The sequence below is a fragment of the Triturus cristatus genome, chromosome 3_2, assembly GCF_964204655.1.
Source record: "Triturus cristatus chromosome 3_2, aTriCri1.1, whole genome shotgun sequence".
In the NCBI taxonomy this organism is placed as follows: domain Eukaryota; kingdom Metazoa; phylum Chordata; class Amphibia; order Caudata; family Salamandridae; genus Triturus; species Triturus cristatus.
The window spans coordinates 1,197,021,815-1,197,032,286 of NC_140584.1; positions in this window are offsets into that span (position 1 = coordinate 1,197,021,815).

Genomic DNA, 10,472 nt, shown 5'->3' on the forward strand with positions numbered 1-10,472 from the left:
AGTGACTGCAGGGTGAGTGATATGAACATATGAGTTTGGCTGTGGGTGAAAGTGCAGAGTCGGACGAATGACTGCATGGTTAGTGATGTTCTTGTTTGAGTGAGATTGGAGAGTGAGCAGTGAGAGTGACATGTGAGTGAAGTGTCACATGAGTGCAGGCTGAGTAGTGTGCTCGTGTTACTGCAGGATGAGTGCAGGGTGAACCCTGCGAGTGCATGGTGTGTGGTGTGAGTGCAGTGTGATTACTGTGAGTGCAGGGTGAGCGGTGTGCTCGTGTGACTGCAGGGTGAGTGCAGGGTGAACCCTGTGAGGGCACGGTGTGTGGTGTGAGTGCAGTGTGATTACTGTGAGTGCAGGGTGAGCGGTGTGCTCATGTGATCGCAGGGTAAGTGGATAGAGAACGGCGTGAGTTCATGGCAAGTGGCATGAGTGAAGTGTGGTGGCGGTGAGCAAAGGGTGAGCAGTGTGAGTGACAGGTGAGTGAAGTGTCACATGAGTGCAGGCTGAGTAGTGTGCTCGTGTTACTGCAGGATGAGTGCAGGGTGAATCCTGCGAGTGCATGGTGTGTGGTGTGAGTGCAGTGTGATTACTGTGAGTGCAGGGTGAGCAGTGTGCTCGTGTGACTGCAGGGTGAGTGCAGGGTGAACCCTGCGAGGGCACGGTGTGTGGTGTGAGTGCAGTGTGATTACTGTGAGTGCAGGGTGAGTGGTGTGCTCGTGTGACTGCAGGGTGAGTGCAGGGTGAACCCTGCGAGGGCACGGTGTGTGGTGTGAGTGCAGTGTGATTACTGTGAGTGCAGGGTGAGCAGTGTGCTCGTGTGACTGCAGGATGAGTGCAGGGTGAACCCTGCGAGGGCACGGTGTGTGGTGTGAGTGCAGTGTGATTACTGTGAGTGCAGGGTGAGCGGTGTGCTCGTGTGACTGCAGGGTGAGTGCAGGGTGAACCCTGTGAGGGCACGGTGTGTGGTGTGAGTGCAGTGTGATTACTGTGAGTGCAGGGTGAGCGGTGTGCTCATGTGATCGCAGGGTAAGTGGATAGAGAACGGCGTGAGTTCATGGCAAGTGGCATGAGTGAAGTGTGGTGGCGGTGAGCAAAGGGTGAGCAGTGTGAGTGACAGGTGAGTGAAGTGTCACATGAGTGCAGGCTGAGTAGTGTGCTCGTGTTACTGCAGGATGAGTGCAGGGTGAACCCTGCGAGTGCATGGTGTGTGGTGTGAGTGCAGTGTGATTACTGTGAGTGCAGGGTGAGCGGTGTGCTCGTGTGACTGCAGGATGAGTGCAGGGTGAACCCTGCCAGTGCATGGTGTGTGGTGTGAGTGCAGTGTGATTACTGTGAGTGCAGGGTGAGCGGTGTGCTCATGTGATCGCAGGGTAAGTGGATGGAGAACGGCGTGAGTTCATGGCAAGTGGCATGAGTGAAGTGTGGTGGCGGTGAGCAAAGGGTGAGCAGTGTGAGTGCAGGCTGCGAGGAGTTGAATGACATGAGTGCAGGATACTTGCATGATTGCACGGTGAGCAGTGTGATCGTTGTGAGAGTAGAGTGAGTGGTGAAAGTGACACGTAAGCCCTTTTAGCCCTACGGGCACTGCGCGTCTGCCTGATGGTATTGTTTACCTGAAGAATAAGCTTCAGTGGGTCAACGCACCTGAAGCAGGGATGTTCATATCGTCACAGGTTTGAAGGGACATCTAGGTCTCTCATTATCATGAGGCCGATTATCGGGTTCTCTGGTTGGACCAGTTACCCTGCAGGAGAGTCCTGTCTTCCCTGAGCTCTCTTTAGGACATCTGCGTTATCGTTTGTCAGTCTCCTGCCACTGGTTCGAGGGAGCCAGCGGGTCCTCACTCCTTCAGCAGCATTGTATAATAACAGCGCTGAAAGGGTCCACACATCTCCATCAGAAGACAGAACATCAAGGGCGGCTCACTGTGCCGAACAGCATCAAGGATGGTGCCGGGGTCGGGCAATTTGAGTATAGTAAGACAGTAGAATAGCTCAGTGGGTATCTGCACCTGTCATGTGTATCCAACTTTACCAGCTGATCACTGGTTCAGATTCCGTCAGAGCCATCTTGGAGCCTGATTTGGAGTTCGCCAGGCAGGGATTTCCTTCACAAATGCAGCAGAATACCCTCTCCAGCGGACCCCAGGCCTGCCCTCCTCATATAAGGACAAGTGGACCTTAAAACTTCTGTTGATGGAGCCCCAGGTTGCATACATCAATGGAAAGCCTCCTCTGAAGGCCCCACGAGGTAGAGGCGGCCTGAGGAAGAGCATGACACTACCCGCCCGGTTGTGGGTGGAGGTGTACCATCTTGTTTTTTTTTCTGTCCTTCACCTCCTGGAAAAGCCCGGTGATCAGGAACAAGAAAAAATAGTTACCCACGCACCCTGGGAGAAAATTCCCAGAGTCAGGAGGCCCAGTACTTTGTTATTTTTCAGAAACAATCTCTTGCTTTGAGAATTTGTTTCTGAAAAACAAATAGTTTGAAAAAGTTTGCTGAACATCCATCAAAACGGAAGGCGGCCGTCCTCCAAACGTTTGTACATTGAGAAGAACTACCACAAGAGGACTCCTGTACAATGCAGAGAGACGACCGCTGGGACAGCGGGGAGCTCGAATTCAATCCATCAGGGTGACGGATGTAATGTCTTCTGCCACACTGGGGGACGGAGTACCATCTGTCAAACCAAGAATCAGCCCCTGTGTCTTTCATCCTAGGATGGCACCAAGCTGACTTCCAGTAATGCCCTTTCTATGAGTGCCATCAGATGGTTCGGTTTACGAGGTCATTGCTGCCGTGGTGCATACGAGTGGTAAGAGAGGAAAATACTACAGGCTGGGTGATCACCTTACTACAAGAGGGTTTTAAGAGAGAACAATACTAAAGGCTGGGGGATTCCCTTACTACAAAAGGGTTTTAAGAGAGAACAATACTATAGGCTGGGGGATTCCCTTACTACAAGAGGGTTTTAAGAGAGAACAATACTACAGACTAGGTGATCACCTTAATACAAGAGGGTTGTAAGAGAGATCAATACTAAAGGCTGGGGGATTCCCTTACTACAAGAGGGTTGTAAGAGAGGAACAATACTACAGACTGGGTGATCACCTTAAAACAAGTGGGTTGTAAGAGAGAACAATACTACAGGCTGGGTGATCACCTTAAAACAAGTGGGTTGTAAGAGAGAACAATACTACAGGCTGGGTGATCACCTTAAAACAAGAGGGTTTTACAAGAGGGCAATACTACAGGCTGGGTGATCACCTTAATACAAGAGGGTTGTAAGAGAGGAAAAATACTACAGACTGGGTGATCACCTTAAAACAAGAGGGTTTTAAGAGAGAACAATACTACAGGCTGGGTGATCACCTTAATACAAGAGGGTTGTAAGAGAGATCAATACTAAAGGCTGGGTGATCACCTTAATACAAGAGGGTTGTACGAGAGATCAATACTAAAGGCTGGGGGATTCCCTTACTACAAGAGGGTTTTAAGAGAGAACAATACTACAGACTGGGTGATCACCTTAATACAAGAGTGTTGTAAGAGAGGAACAATACTACAGACTGGGGGATCACCTTAAAACAAGTGGGTTGTAAGAGAGAACAATACTACAGGCTGGGTGATCACCTTAAAACAAGAGGGTTTTACAAGAGGGCAATACTACAGGCTGGGTGATCACCTTAATACAAGAGTGTTGTAAGAGAGGAACAATACTACAGACTGGGGGATCACCTTAAAACAAGTGGGTTGTAAGAGAGAACAATACTACAGGCTGGGTGATCACCTTAAAACAAGAGGGTTTTACAAGAGGGCAATACTACAGGCTGGGTGATCACCTTAATACAAGAGGGTTGTAAGAGAGGAAAAATACTACAGACTGGGTGATCACCTTAAAACAAGAGGGTTTTAAGAGAGAACAATACTACAGGCTGGGTGATCACCTTAAAACGAGAGGGTTTTAAGAGAGAACAATACTACAGGCTGGCTGATCACCTTAAAACGAGAGGATTTTAAGAGAGAACAATACTACAGGCTGGGTGAACACCTTAAAACGAGAGGGTTTTAAGAGAGAACAATACTACAGGCTGGGTGATCACTTTAATACAAGAGGGTTGTAAGAGAGGAACAATACTACAGGCTGGGTGATCACCTTAATACAGAGGGCAAGAGGGTTTTAAGAGAGAACAATACTACAGGCTAGGTGATCACCTTAATACAAGAGGGTTGTAAGAGAGGAACAATACTACAGGCTGGGTGATCACCTTAATACAAGAGGGTTGTAAGAGAGGAACAATACTACAGGCTGGGTGAACACCTTAAAACAAGAGGGTTTTAAAAGAGAAACAATACTACAGGCTGGGTGATCACCTTATTACAAGAGGGTTGTAAGAGAGGAACAATACTACAGACTGGGTGATCACCTTATTACAAGAGGGTTGTAAGAGAGGAACAATACTACAGACTGAGTGATCACCTTAATGCAAGGGGGTTGTAAGAGAGGAACAATACTACAGGCTGGGGGAGCACTTTAATGCAAGAGGGTTTTAAGAGAGAGCAATACTACAGGCTAGGTGATCACCTTAATACAAGAGGGTTGTAAGAGAGGAACAATACTACAGGCTGGGTGATCACCTTAATACAAGAGGGTTGTAAGAGAGGAACAATACAATAGACTGGGTGATCACCTTAAAACGAGAGGGTTGTGAGAGAGTAAAAGTACTACAGACTGGGTGACCTCCTCCCGATAAGAGTGGGACCGTACTACAAACTGTGTGACTGTCTCACACCAAAAGGATTGTGAGACAGGAAGGATACTATAGACTAGTTGATTGCCTCACAGTGAGAGTGGTAAGAGAGGGACAGTACTACAGTGTGGGTGGTTCTCTTACAATAAGAGGGTGGTAAGATAGGAACAATACTACAGTGAGGGTGGTTGTCTTACAGTAAGGTTGGTAAGAGAGGAACAATACTACATTGTGGGTGATTGTCTCACAGTAAGAGGGGGGTAAGAGAGGGGAAATACTACAGTGTGCATGATTGCCTTACAGTAAAAGAGAGGAAAGAGGAACAATACTACAATGTGGGTGATTGCCTTACAATAAGAGGGTAGTAAAGAGGAACAATGTTATAATATGGGTGATTGTGTTACAGTATGTGGGTGGTAAAATAGGAATAATACTAGTGTTGGACATTGTCTCACAGTAGGAGGGTGGTAAGAGAGGAACAATACTACATTGTGAGTGGTTCTCTTACAATAACAGGGTGGTAAGAGAGGAACAATACTACAGTGTCGGACATTGTCTTACAGCAAGAGGGTAGTAAGAGAGGAACAATACTACAGTGTGAGTGATTGTCTTACAGTATGAGGGTGGTAAGAGAGGAACAATACTACAGTGTCAGACATTGTCTTACAGTAAGAGGGTAGTAAGAGAGGAACAATACTACAGTGTGAGTGATTGTCTTACAGTATGAGGGTGGTAAGAGAGGAACAATACTACAGTGTCAGACATTGTCTTACAGTAACAGGGTGGTAAGACAGGAACAATACTACAGTGTGAGTGATTGTCTTACAGTAAGAGGGTGGTAAGAGAGGAACAATACTACAGTGTCAGACATTGTCTTACAGTAAGAGGGTAGTAAGAGAGGAACAATACTACAGTGTGAGTGATTGTCTTACAGTAAGAGGGTGGTAGGAGAGGAACAATACTACAGTGTCGGACCTTGTCTTACAGTAAGAAGGTAGTAACAGAGGAACAATACTACATTGTCAGACATTGTCTTACAGTAAGAGGGTAGCAACAGAGGAACAATACTACAATGTGGGTGATGACCTTATGGTAAGAGGGTGATGGTAAGAGAAGAACAATACTACAGTGTGGGTGATTGTCTTACAGTAAGAGGGTGGTAAGAGAGGAACAATACTACAGTGTCAGACATTGTCTTACAGTAAGAGGGTAGTAAGAGAGGAACAATACTACAGTGTCAGACATTGTCTTACAGTAAGAGGGTAGTAAGAGAGGAACAATACTACAGTGTGAGTGATTGTCTTACCGTAAGAGGGTGGTAAGAGAGGAACAATACTACAGTGTCGGACCTTGTCTTACAGTAAGAGGGTGATGATAAGAGAAGAACAATACTACAGTGTCGGACATTGTCTTACAGTAAGAGGGTAGCAACAGAGGAACAATACTACAATGTGGGTGATGACCTTATGGTAACAGGGTGATGGTAAGAGAAGAACATACTACAGTGTGGGTGATTGTCTTACAGTAAGAGGGTGGTAAGAGAGGAACAATACTACAGTGTCAGACATTGTCTTACAGTAAGAGGGTACTAAGAGAGGAACAATACTACAGTGTCAGACATTGTCTTTCAGTAAGAGGGTAGTAAGAGAGGAACAATACTACAGTGTGAGTGATTGTCTTACAGTAAGAGGGTGGTAAGAGAGGAACAATACTACAGTGTCGGACCTTGTCTTACAGTAAGAGGGTGATGATAAGAGAAGAACAATACCACAGTGTCGGACATTGTCTTACAGTAAGAGGGTAGCAACAGAGGAACAATACTACAATGTGGGTGATGACCTTATTGTAAGAGGGTGATGGTAAGAGAAGAACAATACTACAGTGTGGGTGATTGTCTTACAGTAAGTGGGTGGTAAGAGACGAACAATACTACAGTGTCAGACATTGTCTTACAGTAAGAGGGTAGAAAGAGAGGAACAATACTACAGTGTCAGACATTGTCTTACAGTAAGAGGGTAGTAAGAGAGGAACAATACTACAGTGTGAGTTATTGTCTTACAGTAAGAGGGTGGTAAGAGAGGAACAATACTACAATGTGGGTGATGACCTTATTGTAAGAGGGTGATGGTAAGAGAAGAACAATACTACAGTGTGGGTGATTGTCTTACAGTAAGAGGGTGGTAAGAGATGAACAATACTACAGTGTCAGACATTGTCTTACAGTAAGAGGGTAGAAAGAGAGGAACAATACTACAGTGTCAGACATTGTCTTACAGTAAGAGGGTGGTAAGAGAGGAACAATACTACAGTGTCAGACATTGTCTTACAGTAAGAGGGCAGTAGGAGAGGAACAATACTACAGTGTGAGTGATTGTCTTACAGTAAGTGGGTGGTAAGAGAGGAACAATACTACAGTGTGACTGGTTCTCTTACAGTAAGAGGGTGGTAAGAGAGGAACAATACTACAGTGTCAGATATTGTCTTACAGTAAGAGGGTAGTAAGAGAGGAACAATACAACAGTGTCGGACATTGTCTCACAGTAGGAGGGTGGTAAGAGAGGAACAATACTACAGTGTCGGATATTGTCTCACAGTAGGAGGGTAGTAAGAGAGGAACAATACTACAGTTTGAGTGGTTCTCTTACAATAACAGGGTGGTAAGAGAGGAGAAATACTACAGTGTCGGATATTGTCTTACAGTAAGAGATTAGTAACAGAGGAACAAAACTACAATGTGGGTGATGACGGTATGGTAAGAGGGTGATGATAAGAGAAGAACAATACTACAGTGTCGGACATTGTCTTACAGTAAGAGGGTAGCAACAGAGGAACAATACTACAGTGTGGGTGATTGTCTTACAGAAAGAGGGTGGTAAGAGAGGAACAATACTACAGTGCCAGATATTGTCTTACAGTAAGAGGGTAGTAAGAGAGGAACAATACTACAGTGTCAGACATTGTCTTACAGTAAGAGGGTGATGATAAGAGAAGAACAATACTACAGTGTCGGACATTGTCTTACAGTAAGAGGGTAGCAACAGAGGAACAATACTACAATGTGGGTGATGACCTTATTGTAAGAGGGTGATGGTAAGAGAAGAACAATACTACAGTGTGGGTGATTGTCTTACAGTAAGAGGGTGGTAAGAGATGAACAATACTACAGTGTCAGACATTGTCTTACAGTAAGAGGGTAGAAAGAGAGGAACAATACTACAGTGTCAGACATTGTCTTACAGTAAGAGGGTAGTAAGAGAGGAACAATACTACAGTGTGAGTGATTGTCTTACAGTAAGAGGGTGGTAAGAGAGGAACAATACTACAATGTCAGACTTTGTATTACAGTAAGAGGGTAGTAAGAGAGGAACAATACTACAGTGTGAGTGATTGTCTTACAGTAAGAGGGTGGTAAGAGAGGAACAATACTACAGTGTCGGACCTTGTCTTACAGTAAGAGGGTAGTAAGAGAGGAACAATACAACAGTGTTGGACATTGTCTCACAGTAGGAGGGTGGTAAGAGAGGAACAATACTACAGTGTCGGATATTGTCTCACAGTAGGAGGGTAGTAAGAGAGGAACAATACTACAGTTTGAGTGGTTCTCTTACAATAACAGGGTGGTAAGAGAGGAGAAATACTACAGTGTCGGATATTGTCTTACAGTAAGAGATTAGTAACAGAGGAACAATACTACAATGTGGGTGATGACCGTATGGTAAGAGGGTGATGATAAGAGAAGAACAATACTACAGTGTCGGACATTGTCTTACAGTAAGAGGGTAGGAACAGAGGAACAATACTACAGTGTGGGTGATTGTCTTACAGTAAGAGGGTGGTAAGAGAGGAACAATACTACAGTGTCAGATATTGTCTTACAGTAAGAGGGCAGTAAGAGAGGAACAATACTACAGTGTCAGACATTGTCTTACAGTAAGAGGGTAGTAAGAGAGGAACAATACTACAGTGTGAGTGATTGTCTTACAGTAAGAGGGTGGGAAGAGAGGAACAATACTACAGTGTGAGTGGTTCTCTTACAGTAACAGGGTGGTAAGACAGGAACAATACTACAGTGTGAGTGATTGTCTTACAGTAAGAGGGTGGTAAGAGAGGAACAATACTACAGTGTCAGATATTGTCTTACAGTAAGAGGGTAGTAAGAGAGGAACAATACTACAGTGTCAGACATTGTCTTACAGTAAGAGGGTAGTAGGAGAGGAACAATACTACAGTGTGAGTGATTGTCTTACAGTAAGCGGGTGGTAAGAGAGGAACAATACTACAGTGTGAGTGTTTCTCTCACAGTAAGAGGGTGGTAAGAGAGGAACAACACTACAGTGTCAGATATTGTCTTACAGTAAGAGGGGAGTAAGAGAGGAACAATACTACAGTGTCGGACCTTGTCTTACAGTAAGATGGTAGTAAGAGATGAACAATACAACAGTGTTGGACATTGTCTCACAGTAGGAGGGTGGTAAGAGAGGAACAATACTACAGTGTCGGACATTGTCTCACAGTAGGAGGGTAGTAAGAGAGGAACAATACTACAGTGTGAGTTGGTCTCTTACAATAACAGGGTGGTAAGAGAGGAGCAATTCTACAGTGTCGGACATTGTCTTACAGTAAGAGGGTAGTAACAGAGGAACAATACTACAATGTGGGTGATGACCTTATGGTAAGAGGGTGATGGTAAGAGAGGAACAATACGTCAATGTAGGGGATTGTCTTACAGTAAGTGGGTGGTAAGACAGGGACAATACTACAGTGTGGGTGATCATCTTACAGTAAGAGGGTATTAAGAGAGGAACAATACTGCAATGTGGGTGATAGTCTTACAGTAATAGGGTGATAAGAGAGGAACAATGCTACAATGTGGGTGATAGTCTTTCAGTAAGAGAGTGATAGGAGAGGAACAATACTCAATGTGGGTGATTGTGTTACTGTAAGAGGGTGGTAAGAGAGGAACAATACTACAGTGTGGGACATTGTCTTACTGTAGGAGGTGGTACAAGACAAACAATACTAGAGTGTGGGGAATAGTCTTAGAGTAAGAGGGTGGTAAGAGAAGGACAATACTATGGTGTGGGTGAAAAAAATTTGACCAGATGGTAGTTCTAAAAAGATTTGCTGTAGAAAATGCCTATTTCGACTTGGTCACCCCCACTTTGTCACTCATCACAATATGGAGCTATAGAGGGTATGTGCCAAGCCGCCCTCCTCTCAACAATCATCAAACCAAACAAGGCTTAGCACCAAGAGGATTTACAATTTTTACTTAGGAGCTACACAGCTCATGGGAATAATGATTTCCCCTCAGCTACTGGTATTACATCCAAATTAATGTAGTCCTAGCCCTCTTTAATTTCAGAAGAAACCAATATAGCAACCCTCTGCTTTCTGACAATCACTCCTCCACAAAAACAGGTGAAGAAACCTCAAGAAAATGAAGGTGGGGGGTATCGCGCTCCCCGACATCAGAAGATACTATTGGGCCTCCCAACTGAGCGCGATCAATCATGGAGTCTTCGGCCCGGCGCTTAGCCCTGGCTTTGCTATGGACCGGTGGTTGCTGCGTGGGGGTGGCTACTATAGAGCACTTTACTCGCGGCCCCTGGCTGGGTCCCTCACGGGGCCGACCGGGGTTGCGGTGCACGTGTGGAGGACAGTCACGAACTCACTGGGCTGGAAGGATAGGCTCACCCTCGCCACTCCGTTGTATGACTC